The sequence below is a fragment of the Pelodiscus sinensis genome, chromosome 1 (genome assembly GCF_052426305.1).
Source record: "Pelodiscus sinensis isolate ZL-2025 chromosome 1, ASM5242630v1, whole genome shotgun sequence".
NCBI lineage: Eukaryota > Metazoa > Chordata > Testudines > Trionychidae > Pelodiscus > Pelodiscus sinensis.
This window is the reverse complement of record NC_143052.1, coordinates 230,112,938-230,124,688: the sequence shown is the minus strand read 5'-3', so window position 1 is coordinate 230,124,688 and position 11,751 is coordinate 230,112,938.

Genomic DNA, 11,751 nt, shown 5'->3' with positions numbered 1-11,751 from the left:
CCTTGTTCCTTGGGCCACTTCCCCAAGACACTGCTCCGTCCCTCAGGGCTTGGAGGCCTGGCTCTCAGTTTACCCTGTCTCAGGTTCTGTAAAGCTCTGTGGCTAGTCTTCAGCCTCTGAACCTGGGTCTGAACCAGGTCTAAAGTTCAGCTTGCACTCAGAGCTGTCCAAGGTGCTGCTGTCCTCCCAATCAGCGCTTAGATCTCATTGGGTCACGCTCCAGTGAGGAACTAGCAGGCCCTGTCCCAGCAGTTTCTTTTATATCAGCCTGCTGGGCCCTGACTGGCTGCCTCTGCTGTGGCCACTGTATCCTGCTTGGAGAACCTCTCTTCTACTCTTCTCATTGGAGCTGGGTGCAGAAAGGCCTCCAAGTGCTGGGCCTCAAGGCCTTGAGTGCTGGGGCCTCGTCCACCTTCACAGTCTGTCATGCTACTCCACACACACTCAAAGGAACATCTACAAAGCTCAGGAGATAGTGCTGTAGGAGTGAAAATCTATAAGTATTACGATTACCTGGAGTTTATAAGCAGTCATTTTCAAATATTTTATATGCAATGTTTTTGTTGGCTGAGTATCACTCAGAATCAGATTTCTAGTGTGAAGAAAGCACATTTATGAATTTAGAATTCACTTTCCACAAATATTCTTCATTATTTGCTGAAAATGTGCTGTGTCAAGCAACATTAGGCTTTCCCATAGTCTTCAACTCAACCTGGGAGTTTATGTGAAAAGTCCAAACAGCCTTGTCTGTACAGATTTTATCTTTAGTTGGCTAACTTGAGTAGATCACTCACCTTTTTCCTCCTAAAAACAAGTGAAGGCATCTTGGAAATAAAGACGAACTAACCCCCCAAGAGGTTTTCCTTTACTCTTTGCTGAGTTGAGAGGAGGTAGCAACAAAAACATTCCACACATACTCTCTCATTACAATAAATAATTTCCCCTTCAGATACTCTCACCTTCCATCACTGTTAAAGGTGATCTACATCCACCCTGATTTAATTAGCACTGATGTTACACTCTCAGCTCTGTATCCCTGCCTTTCTTTCATTTCAAGCATCTGAGGAAGTGAGTTGTGTCTACCTAAAGCTAATTAATTTGATAGTGTATAAGGTGTCACCAGATTACTTGTTATTCCACACACAGAGAACCAAAATGTTTGGGAAGAGATACCTAGGGAAAGAGAAGAGAGCTTAAAGATGAAAAAAGGGACAAGGAGGTGCAGAGAAGGACAGAAATGGAGACCAAACAGAGGGGAGAAAAAAGGAATTGGGAGAGGGAAAGTGACAAAGTGGAAACTAAAGAGTCCCCAGCTTAGGTGCCAACTTCTGCTCTAACTGGAGTGCTTGATTCCACCCTGGGTCCTGCCCCAACTCCACCTCTTCCCCAAACTCCTGCCCCCACTCACCCCTTCCTGCTCCTGCACTGCTCCCGTTTCACCCCTTTCCTCAACTCTCTGCTCCCACCCTGCCTCTTCTCTTCCCCATCCCCATCCCTCCCCTTTCTTCCTGGAGCTTCTGAATGCTGAGAAACAGCTGTTTTTTAGTGGCAGAAGATGCTGGGAGAAATGGGGAGGAGTGGAAATAGGGCCGCTTCTGGGTGGAAGGCACTGGGGGAGAGAGAATAAAGGGTAGTTTGCCTGCTGGTGGGTGCTGAGCACCTGCTAATTTTTCCCTGTGGGTACTCTTGCCCTGGGGATAGAGAAGACAGATGAAGGAAGGAGAGGAGATATGGAGGTGTAATGGGGATGAAGGCTCTATTTTTCATATCCTTTAGACTGGAAAAGTGAGATGTCTAGCATCCTGAGACTAATATCACAAAATTGAGATGAAAAATAAATTAGACAAATTTTAGAGGCGTCTTATAAAAATGTTAAAATAGCTTTTCCCACACAAAGCTGTCTTTATTTTCCGACCCAATATATTATAATTCATCAGAGTTGCAGTTAAGTGTTGACCTACTGGAAAGGAGATATGTTATTAAAAGATATTAAACACTGTAACAAAGATGCCAGTCCTGTGACTTCTTATACATGTATTAGCACAAGCATTTCAGTATGCACGTCTATTAGAAGTTGTAGGGCTGAGAGTCACATAACTGCCATGACAAACAACATGACTTTCAGGGGATTCCCATGAAAAGTCATGACTTTTTTTTATGCTAACCAGCCTACTATTAGGACAGACCTTTCCAAATGTTTTCTCCAGATTTGACTGCATTTATATATAATGTTATGGAGTGTGAGCTTTTGAATAGTCTTAAATGATTAATTTATTTTAAAATTGGTTTAAAGCATATCTATCATAAAGGATACAGCTTCTGGCTGCATTTAGGTCCAGAATGTGTATTAAGAATCCTGCTTACACAAAGGTGAAAATAAGCTGGTGCACCCCAACGTGCCCTGATATGGTGCATTGGTAAGAGACTGGCCAGCTGGGGGGTGAGTTCTAGATGCTCCAGCCCCAGTACTAGGCTGGCTGGGCAGCACTGGCCAGACAGTGTGGTAGCCACACTCCCAGATCAGAGCTCTCCCCCATATCCCCTCCCCCTGCCCTGAGCCCCCCAAACAACCCTTGCCCTGACTCCTGAACTCCCTAGAACACCACCCCTTGCCCTGACTCCTGCATTCCCCCAACATCCCCAACCCATGCCCTGAGCTCCCTCACACCTCCAGCTCCCTGCCATGAGTCCCCCACACTCCATCCTATAATTTCTTACAGGTACTGTCCTATAACAACTGCTCCATCCTCAACCTTCTTCCCTGACCTCCCCTGGAGAGGGGTTGTGCTAGGACAGTACCGTAAGAAGTTACTTTCACAAGAAATTACAAGAAACAGCAGAGGGAATGACGAAGAGCCATGCTCGAGCAGGAGCAACACTGCAGCAAGAGTTATTCTAGCTGATTCAGCGTAATTCCTACAATTTTTGAGTAGTGCATGCTGCAGATGAAATTCTGTCACTTTTCTTTCAGTAACTGCAGTGTTTGTATCTCCCTTCCTATGCTACCCATCTAGCTCCATTGACCATTGCAGAGGATTAGAGGATTGGTCTTTCCCTCACTAAAATCACCCCATGTTCCTTTTTTCATATGTAAGAATAACATTGTCTAGATATAAGGAATTATTTTATTTGGTAAATATTTCTTAGAACGGCAGATAAAATGTTATTTACAATGTTATGCAGTCAGAGAACCATAGAAGATTAGGGTTGGACGAGACCTACTTATAGCTATTTTACTGCTAAAATATCTTGCATTTACAATATAGTTTACAAGAGAGCACTTTTCATCACAAAGGATTTTATATTGTAGTACCATATGAATAGAAGTTATTTCCTTCAGTACTGAAATACAGCCATCTTTGGATGGGAAATGCATTACCCAGTTACACTGTCAATGATGTTTTAATGGGGAAGTGAAAAACTTAATCATTAGAGACAAAAAACAAATTATAGAACACTTTAATTAGCTGAGCAGGAAGTTTTCCATGGTGCTATGGCTAAAATTTGTTGTAAAAAGTGCTATAGAATTTGTAATGGACACAAGTGGTCAGGACCTTTGTATTACCTTTCATACAAAATGTATTTGCACAGTGCCCCTTGCCACTACACTAGACCATTAGTTCCTGCTTTGTAAGAAGGCAGCATGTCACTTAATGAGAAATCACCATAACAGAGGCCCAACTTAAATATATACCCCAAATTAAAAAACATAGCAAGAGACCTAAAAAAGAGTCACCGTGGCTTAACCACCATGTAAAGAAGCAGTGAGGGACAAAAAGGTATCTTTTAAGAAGTGGAAGTCCAATCCTAGTGAGATAAATAGAAAAGAACATAAACACTGTCAAATCAAGTGTAAAAATGTAATAAGAAAAGCAAAAAAAGAGTTTGAGGAACAGCTAGCCAAAAACTCAAAAAGAAATAACAAAATGTTTTTAAGTACATTAGAAGCAGGAAGCCTGCTAAAAAACCTGTGGGTCCCCTAGATGATCGAGCTATAAAAGGAGCAATCAAGGACAATAAAGCCATTGCGGAGAAATTAAATGATTTCTTTGCTTCAGTCTTCACGGCTGAGGACGTTGGGGAGATTCCCGAATCTGCACCCTCCTTTGTGGGTGATGAATCTGAGGAACTGTCCCAGATTGAAGTGTCATTAGAGGAGGTTTTGGAACAAATAGAAAAACTTAATGTTAACAAATCTCCGGGACCAGATGGCATTCATCCAAGGGTTCTAAAAGAACTCAAATAGGAAATTGCTGAGCTATTATCTGTTGTTTGTAACCTATCCTTTAAATCGGCTTCCATACCTAATGACTGGAAGGTAGCCAACGTGACACCAATATTTAAAAAGGGTTGTAGAGGCGATCCTGGCAATTACAGACCGGTTAGTCAAACTTCAATACGGGGCATATTAGTCGAAACAATAGTAAAGAATAAAATTGTGAAGCATGTAGAAGAACATAATTTGTTGGACAAAAGTCAACATGGTTTCTGTAAAGGGAAATCCTGTCTTACTAATCTGTTAGAGTTCTTTGAAGGGGTTAACAAACATGCGGACAAGGGAGATCCAGTAGATATAGTATACTTGGATTTTCAGAAAGCCTTTGACAAGGTCCCTCACCAAAGGCTCTTGTGTAAATTACATGGCCATGGGATAAGAGGGAAGGTCCTTTCATGGATTGACAACTGGTTAAAAGACAGGAAACAAAGGGTAGGAATAAATGGTAAATTTTCAGATTGGAGAGGGGTAACTAGTGGTGTCCCCCAAGGGTCAGTCCTGGGACCAGTCATTTTCAACTTATTCATAAATGATCTGGAGAAAGGGGTAAGCAGTGAGGTAGTAAAGTTTGCAGATGATACCAAACTGTTTAGGATAGTCAAGACAGAAGCAGACTGTGAGGGACTCCAAGACGATCTCACCAAACTGAGTGATTGGCTAACAAAATGGCAAATGAAATTTAATGTGGATAAGTGTAAAGTAATGCACATTGGGAAAAATAACCCCAACTCTACGTACAGTATGGTGGGGGATAATTTGGTTACGACAAATCAGGAAAGGGATCTTGGAGTTATCGTGGACAGTTCTCTGAAAACTTCCACACAGTGTGCAGCAGCAGTCAAAAAGGCTAATAGGATGCTAGGAATTATTAGGAAAGGGATAGAAAATAAGACCCAGAATATCTTACTGACCCTGTATAAAACTATGGTATGCCCACATCTTGAATACTGTGTACAGATGTGGTCTCCTCACCTCAAAAAAGATATTTTGGCCTTGGAAAGGGTTCAGAAAAGGGCAACTAAAATGATTAGGGGTTTGGAACGGGTCCCATATGAGGAGAGGTTAAAGCGACTGGGACTTTTCAGTTTAGAAAAGAGGAGACTGAGGGGGGATATGATAGAGGTCTATAAAATCATGAGTGGTGTGGAGAGGGCCGATAAAGAAAAGTTATTTATTAGTTCCCTAAATAGAAGAACTAGAGGACACCAAATGAAATTAATGGGGAGCAGGTTTAAAACTAATAAAAGAAAGTTCTTCTTCACACAGCGTGTAGTCAACCTGTGGAACTCCTTGCCAGAGGAGGCTGTGAAGGCTAGGACTATAATAGAGTTTAAAAAGAAGCTAGATAATTTCATGGAGGTTAGGTCCATAAAAGGCTATTAGCCAGGGGATAAAATGGTGTCCTTGGCCTCTGTCTGTCAGAGGCTGGAGAGGGATGGCAGGAGACGAATCGCTTGATCATTGTCTTCGGTCCACCCTCTCTGGGGCACCTGATGCTGGCCACTGTCGGCAGACAGGATGCTGGGCCAGATGGACCTTTGGTCTGACCCAGTACGGCCGTTCTTATGTTCTTATGTTCTTATACTCAATTTTCCAGCACTTAATTTCCTATCTAAATACTTATAAGACCCAGCCTTACTTATGAGTTGAGACTTGATAAAATTGTAGCCTGAAGTACAGTCGCATTCTGATTACAATAATAACTCAATTACTAAGATCCATTACTGTACTTATTTTTAATTTAAACAAACTGCTGTAATTAGGTACTTCCCTTCTAACAGTGATGTGAAAATTAATTGATGTTTATCCTGAACTTAGATCTTCAGATGACAGGTGCTGGAGAAGTGCAATGTAAAAAAAAAATCCTAATCTTTTCTACATGAACTTTCTACTGTAACACTGGGTACAACTATATCTAGTAGGTACAAAAGAAGAGACAATGCAGAAAAACAGAGGCAGGACATGTGTGTCTGCTATTTCTCTTTGAGAATGCAGCTTATTCCTTGCGCAGATGGGTTGGTCAGGGTTTAGGAATGAGTGGATAGATGCTGGGTTTCTCTCTTCTCTTTTCCATTTGGCACTGTTTTCCTTCATAAGGATAGGGAGGAAGTAGGGCCCATGCACCACTAAGTACAAAAACAGGAATTGTCTGGGCCTTCAACAGGTTGCACAAGGAACTGAAAGCTCTTTGTACACCCACACGTTTACACACATCCACTCACCCACCATGCAAAATCTGGCTCCCTATATATTGTTGCTATCAGACCATTTGTTGTTTTTTAAGTTCATATATTGTTGGTCACTCTCCAAAGTACGCTGGTTATATTTACTCAGCAGGATAACCCTCGCCATTGTATTGGGAGCCTATGATATCTGGTGTTTTTCTTAGAGCCCCAGCTGCTGAAATCCGAGGACTGGAGATGCAGGTGGAAACTCTGGTCGAGTTTAGAAGGGGGTTTGAGCAGATGATGGGGCAAAGGCATGATATGGCTGAAGGGGAAAGCTTAGATATGCAGATGGAAGCAGGATCAAGGGCCTCAGAGGGGGGACTGCTGGGCGAAGAAAATGGACAGTGGAAGCATGTGACTCAGAGGACCAGGCAGAGGAAAAGATGGGACAGTAAAGGAAAAATAGAGCTCAAGAACAGGTATGTGGAGCTGGAAAATGTAGAAGGGGTACAACAGGTAGATAATGAAGATGGAAGGGTAAGGAAGAAGAGAAGAGTGGCTAGTCCCATAGATAAAGGGGAAGACTTAATGGAGACAACACCAATAATGAGCATTAGGATTACAAGGGAAAATAGGAATGGCAAGGACTTGCAGCCAGAGGAAGCTAGAGATAGACCAGAGAATTTCACTGTCACTAGGAAAAGGCAGGTCTATGTGATTGGGGACTCCTTATTGAGAAGAATAGATAGGCCTGTAACCAGAGCTGATCCAGAGAATAGAAGGGTGTGCTGTCTGCCAGGTGCTAAGATAAGAGATGTGGAACTGAGGTTGAAGAGAATTATTAAGGGAGCAGGAAGGAATCCATTGATCATCCTTCATGTAGGAACAAATGATACGGCTAGATTCTCGCTGGAACGAATTAAGGGAGACTATGCTAGTCTGGGGAGGATGCTCAAGGAAATTGAGGCTCAGGTGATCTTTAGTGGGATTCTGCCTGTTCCTAGAGAAGGGCAACTAAAATGTGACAGGATTATGATGATCAATAGATGGCTTAGGCAGTGGTGCTATAAGGAGGGCTTTGGGATGTATGGTCACTGGGAGGTATTTATGGACAGAGGACTGTTCTCTAGAGATGGACTTCACCTAAGTAGGGAGGGAAATAAACTTCTAGGATGGAGGCTGGCTCAACTTATTAAGAGAGCTTTAAACTAGGAATTTGGGGGAGACGGTTGGGAGATGCCCAGGTAATCTCTACGCCAGATTTTAACACTGAGAAGGAGGAAAATGAAGAAAGAAAGGATATAGCTGGGGGTAAGAGAATGAACATGAGGAAGGGTGGGGTGGATACTAGTCTAATAGGTCATATTGGAGGTATAATGTCCGTGCCAAATTGGGTAAAGAATGTGAATGAGGCCAAACAGCAAAAATTAAGATGTTTGTACACCAATGCGAGGAGCCTAGGTAACAAAAAGGAGGAACTAGAGTTATTGGTCCAGGAAGTGAAACCAGATATTATAGGAATAACAGAAACATGTTGCAATACTAGGCATGACTGGAGTACAGGTATTGAAGGGTATGTGCTGTTTAGGAAAGACAGAAATAAGGGTAAAGGTGGTGGAGTCGCATTGTATATCAAGGATGAGGTAGATTGTAAAGAAATAAAAAGTGATGGAATGGAGAAGACAGAGTCCGTTTGGGCAAAAATCACATTGGGGAAGAAAACTATCAGATCCTCCCCTGGGATAGTGCTTGGGGTGTGTTATAGACCACCAGGATCCAATTTTGACATGGATAGAGACCTCTTTAATGTTTTTAATGAAGTAAATACTCATGGAAACTGCGTAATCATGGGAGATTTCAACTTTCCAGATATAGACTGGAGAACAAGTGCTAGTAATAATATTAGGGCTCAGATTTTCCTAGATGTGATAGCTGATGAATTCCTTCATCAAGTAGTTGCTGAACCAATAAGGGGGGATGCTATTTTAGATTTGGTTTTGGTGAGTAGCGAAGACCTCATAGATGAAATGGTTGTAGGAGACAACCTTGTCTCGAGTGATCATGAGCTAATTCAGTTTAAATTAAATGGAAGGATAAACAAAAATAAATCTGACACTTGGGTTTTTGATTTCAAAAGAGCTAACTTTAGTAAATTAAGGAAATTAGTTAGGGAAGTTGATTGGACTAAAGAAATTATGGATCTTAAAGTGGAGGAGGCCTGGAATTATTTTAAGTTAAAGTTGCAGAAGCTGTCAGAAGCCTGTATCCCTAGAAAAGGGAAAAAAATTATAGGCAGGTGTGTTAGACCAAGCATCTCAGGGTATGTCTACACTACCCCACTAGTTCGAACTAGCGGGGTAATGTAGGCATACCGCACTTGCAAATGAAGCCCGGGATTTGAATTTCCTGGGCTTCATTTGCATAAGCGGGGCGCCGCCATTTTTAAAACCCCACTCGTTCGAACCCCGTGCAGCGCGGCTACACGGGGCACGAACTAGGTAGTTCGAACTAGGCTTCCTGGAATGAGGAGTAACGGTAGTTCGAACTAGGGAATTAAAACCAATAGTAAAAGGTTTTATAGCCATATAAATAGGAAAAAAACAAAAAAAGAAGAAGTAGGACTACTAATTACTAAGGATGGAGTGGAGGTTAAGGATAATCTAGGAATGGCCCAATATTTGAACAAATACTTTGCTTCAGTCTTTAATGAGGCTAATGAAGAGCTTAGGGATAATGGTAAGTTAACAAATGGGACTAAAGATAAGGAGGTAGATATTACCATATCCGAGGTAAAAGCCAAACTTGAACAGCTTAATAGGAGTAAATCGGGGGGCCCAGATAATCTTCATCCAAGAATATTAAAGGAACTGGCACATGAACTTGCAAGTCCATTAGCAAAATTTTTTAATAAATCTCTAAACTCAGGGGTTGTACCATTTGACTGGAGAATTGCTAATATAGTTCCAATTTTTAAGAAAGGAAAAAAGCGACCCGGGTAACTATAGGCCTGTTAGTTTGACATCTGTAGTATGTAAGATCCTGGAAAAAATTTTGAAGGAGAAAGTAGTTAGAGACATTGAGGCTAATGGCAATTGGGACAAATTACAACATGGTTTTACAAAAGGTAGATCTTGCCAAACCAACCTGATCTCCTTTTTTGAGAAAGTAACAGATTTTTTAGATAAAGGAAATGCAGTGGATCTAATCTACCTCGACTTTAGTAAGGCATTTGATACAGTACCACATGGGGAATTATTGGTTAAATTGGAAAAGATAGGGATTAATATGAAAGTTGAGAGGTGGATAAGCAACTGGTTAAAGGGGAGACTACAGCGGGTCATATTGAAAGGTGAACTGTCAGGTTGGAGGAAGGTTACTAGCGGAGTTCCTCAGGGATCAGTTGTGGGGCCAATTTTATTTAATCTTTTTATTGCTGATCTTGGCACCAAAAGTGGAAGTGTTCTAATAAAATTTGCGGATGACACAAAGTTGGGAGCTATTGCCAATTCAGAAAAGGATCGGGATATCATACAGGAAGATCTGGATGATCTTGTAAATTGGAGTGATAGTAATAGGATGAAATTTAATAGTGAGAAGTGTAAGGTTATGCATTTAGGGATTAATAACAAGAATTTTAGTTATAAGCTGGGGACACATCAGTTGGAAGTAACGGAGGAGGAGAAGGACCTCAGAGTCCTGGTTGATTATAGAATGATTATGAGCCGCCATTGTGACATGGCCGTGAAAAAGGCTAATACGATCTTGGGATGTATTAGGCGAGGTATTTCCAGTAGGGATAAGGAGGTGTTAGTGCCATTATACAAGGCATTGGTGAGACCCCATTTGGAATACTGTGTGCAGTTCTGGTCTCCCATGTATAAGAAGGATGAATTCAAACTGGAACAGGTACAAAGAAGGGCCACTAGGATGATCCGAGGAATGGAAAGCCTGTCTTATGAAAGGAGACTCAAGGAGCTTGGCTTGTTTACTTTAACCAAAAGAAGGCTGAGGGGGGACATGATTGCACTTTTTAAATATATTAGAGGGATAAATACCAGGGAGGGAGAGGAATTATTTAAGTTTAATACCAATGTGGACACAAGAACAAATGGATATAAGCTGGCTAGTAGGAAGTTTAGACTTGAGATTAGACGAAGGTTTCTAACCATTAGAGGAGTGAAGTTCTGGAACGGCCTTCCAAGGGAAGTAGTGGGGGCAAAAGATCTATCTGGTTTCAAGATTAAACTAGATGGGTTTATGAAGGGGATGGTTTGATGAAATAACATGATCTTGGTAACTAATTGACCATTCATTATCAGTGGGAAATAGGTCAATGGAGGGATGATAGGAGTTAATAGAGAACTTTCTGGGTGTCTGGCTGATGAGTCTTGCCCACATGCTCAGGGTTTAGCTGATCGCCATATTTGGGGTTGGGAAGGAATTTTCCTCCAGGGTAGATTGGCAGAGGCCCTGAAGGTTTTTCGCCTTCCTCTGTAGCATGGGGTACAGATCACAGCTGGAGGATTCTCTGCATCTTGGGGTCTTCAAAGTATTTGAAGGCTTCAATATCTGAGATATAGGTGAGAGGATTATTCTAGGAGGGGTGGGTGAGATTTTGTGGCCTGCACTGTGCAGGGGGTCAGACTAGATGATCATAATGGTCCCTTCTGACCTTAAAGTCTATGGCTACGTCTACATTGGCCCCTTTTCCGGAAGGGGCATGCTAATTTGACAGGTCGTAATAGGGAAATCCGCGGGGGATTTAAATATCAGTTCCTACTTTGAAGTAGGAATAAGAAATCCTCCGGAAAAGGGCTTTTTTCCAGAGGATCAGGCCGGATCGGGGCCAGTGTAGACGCTCTTTTCCGGCTTTTCTAAAAGCCGGAAAACAGCAGCGGATATTTTTATTTAAATGCCGCGGGGGGGTATTTAAATCCCCCGTGGATTTCCCTATTATGATCTGAAAAATTAGCATGCCCCTTCCGGAAAAGGGGCCAATGTAGACGAGCCCTATGAGTCTATGAATCACAGGATTAAGACAAAAATCTGAGGGGTTTTTTTTTTTTTTTTTTTGGTAAAGAAATTGCGAGTCCTGCTGAAAAGCTTGAAGATGGCTGGGAGCTTCCTTCTAAACATTCTAGGGGGTGGCAACAGGAGCAGACCAGCCCCTCTCTCCCCGTGGACGCTGCTGCGCGCTGCTCTGTAGAATCGCGGAAGGGTTTTCAGCCAGTGGCGCCCGGCGGCCCTGGGCCAGTCAGGTGCTGAGCTGTGGCCGCAGGCGCTGGCCTGTCACAACGCGCCCCCCGA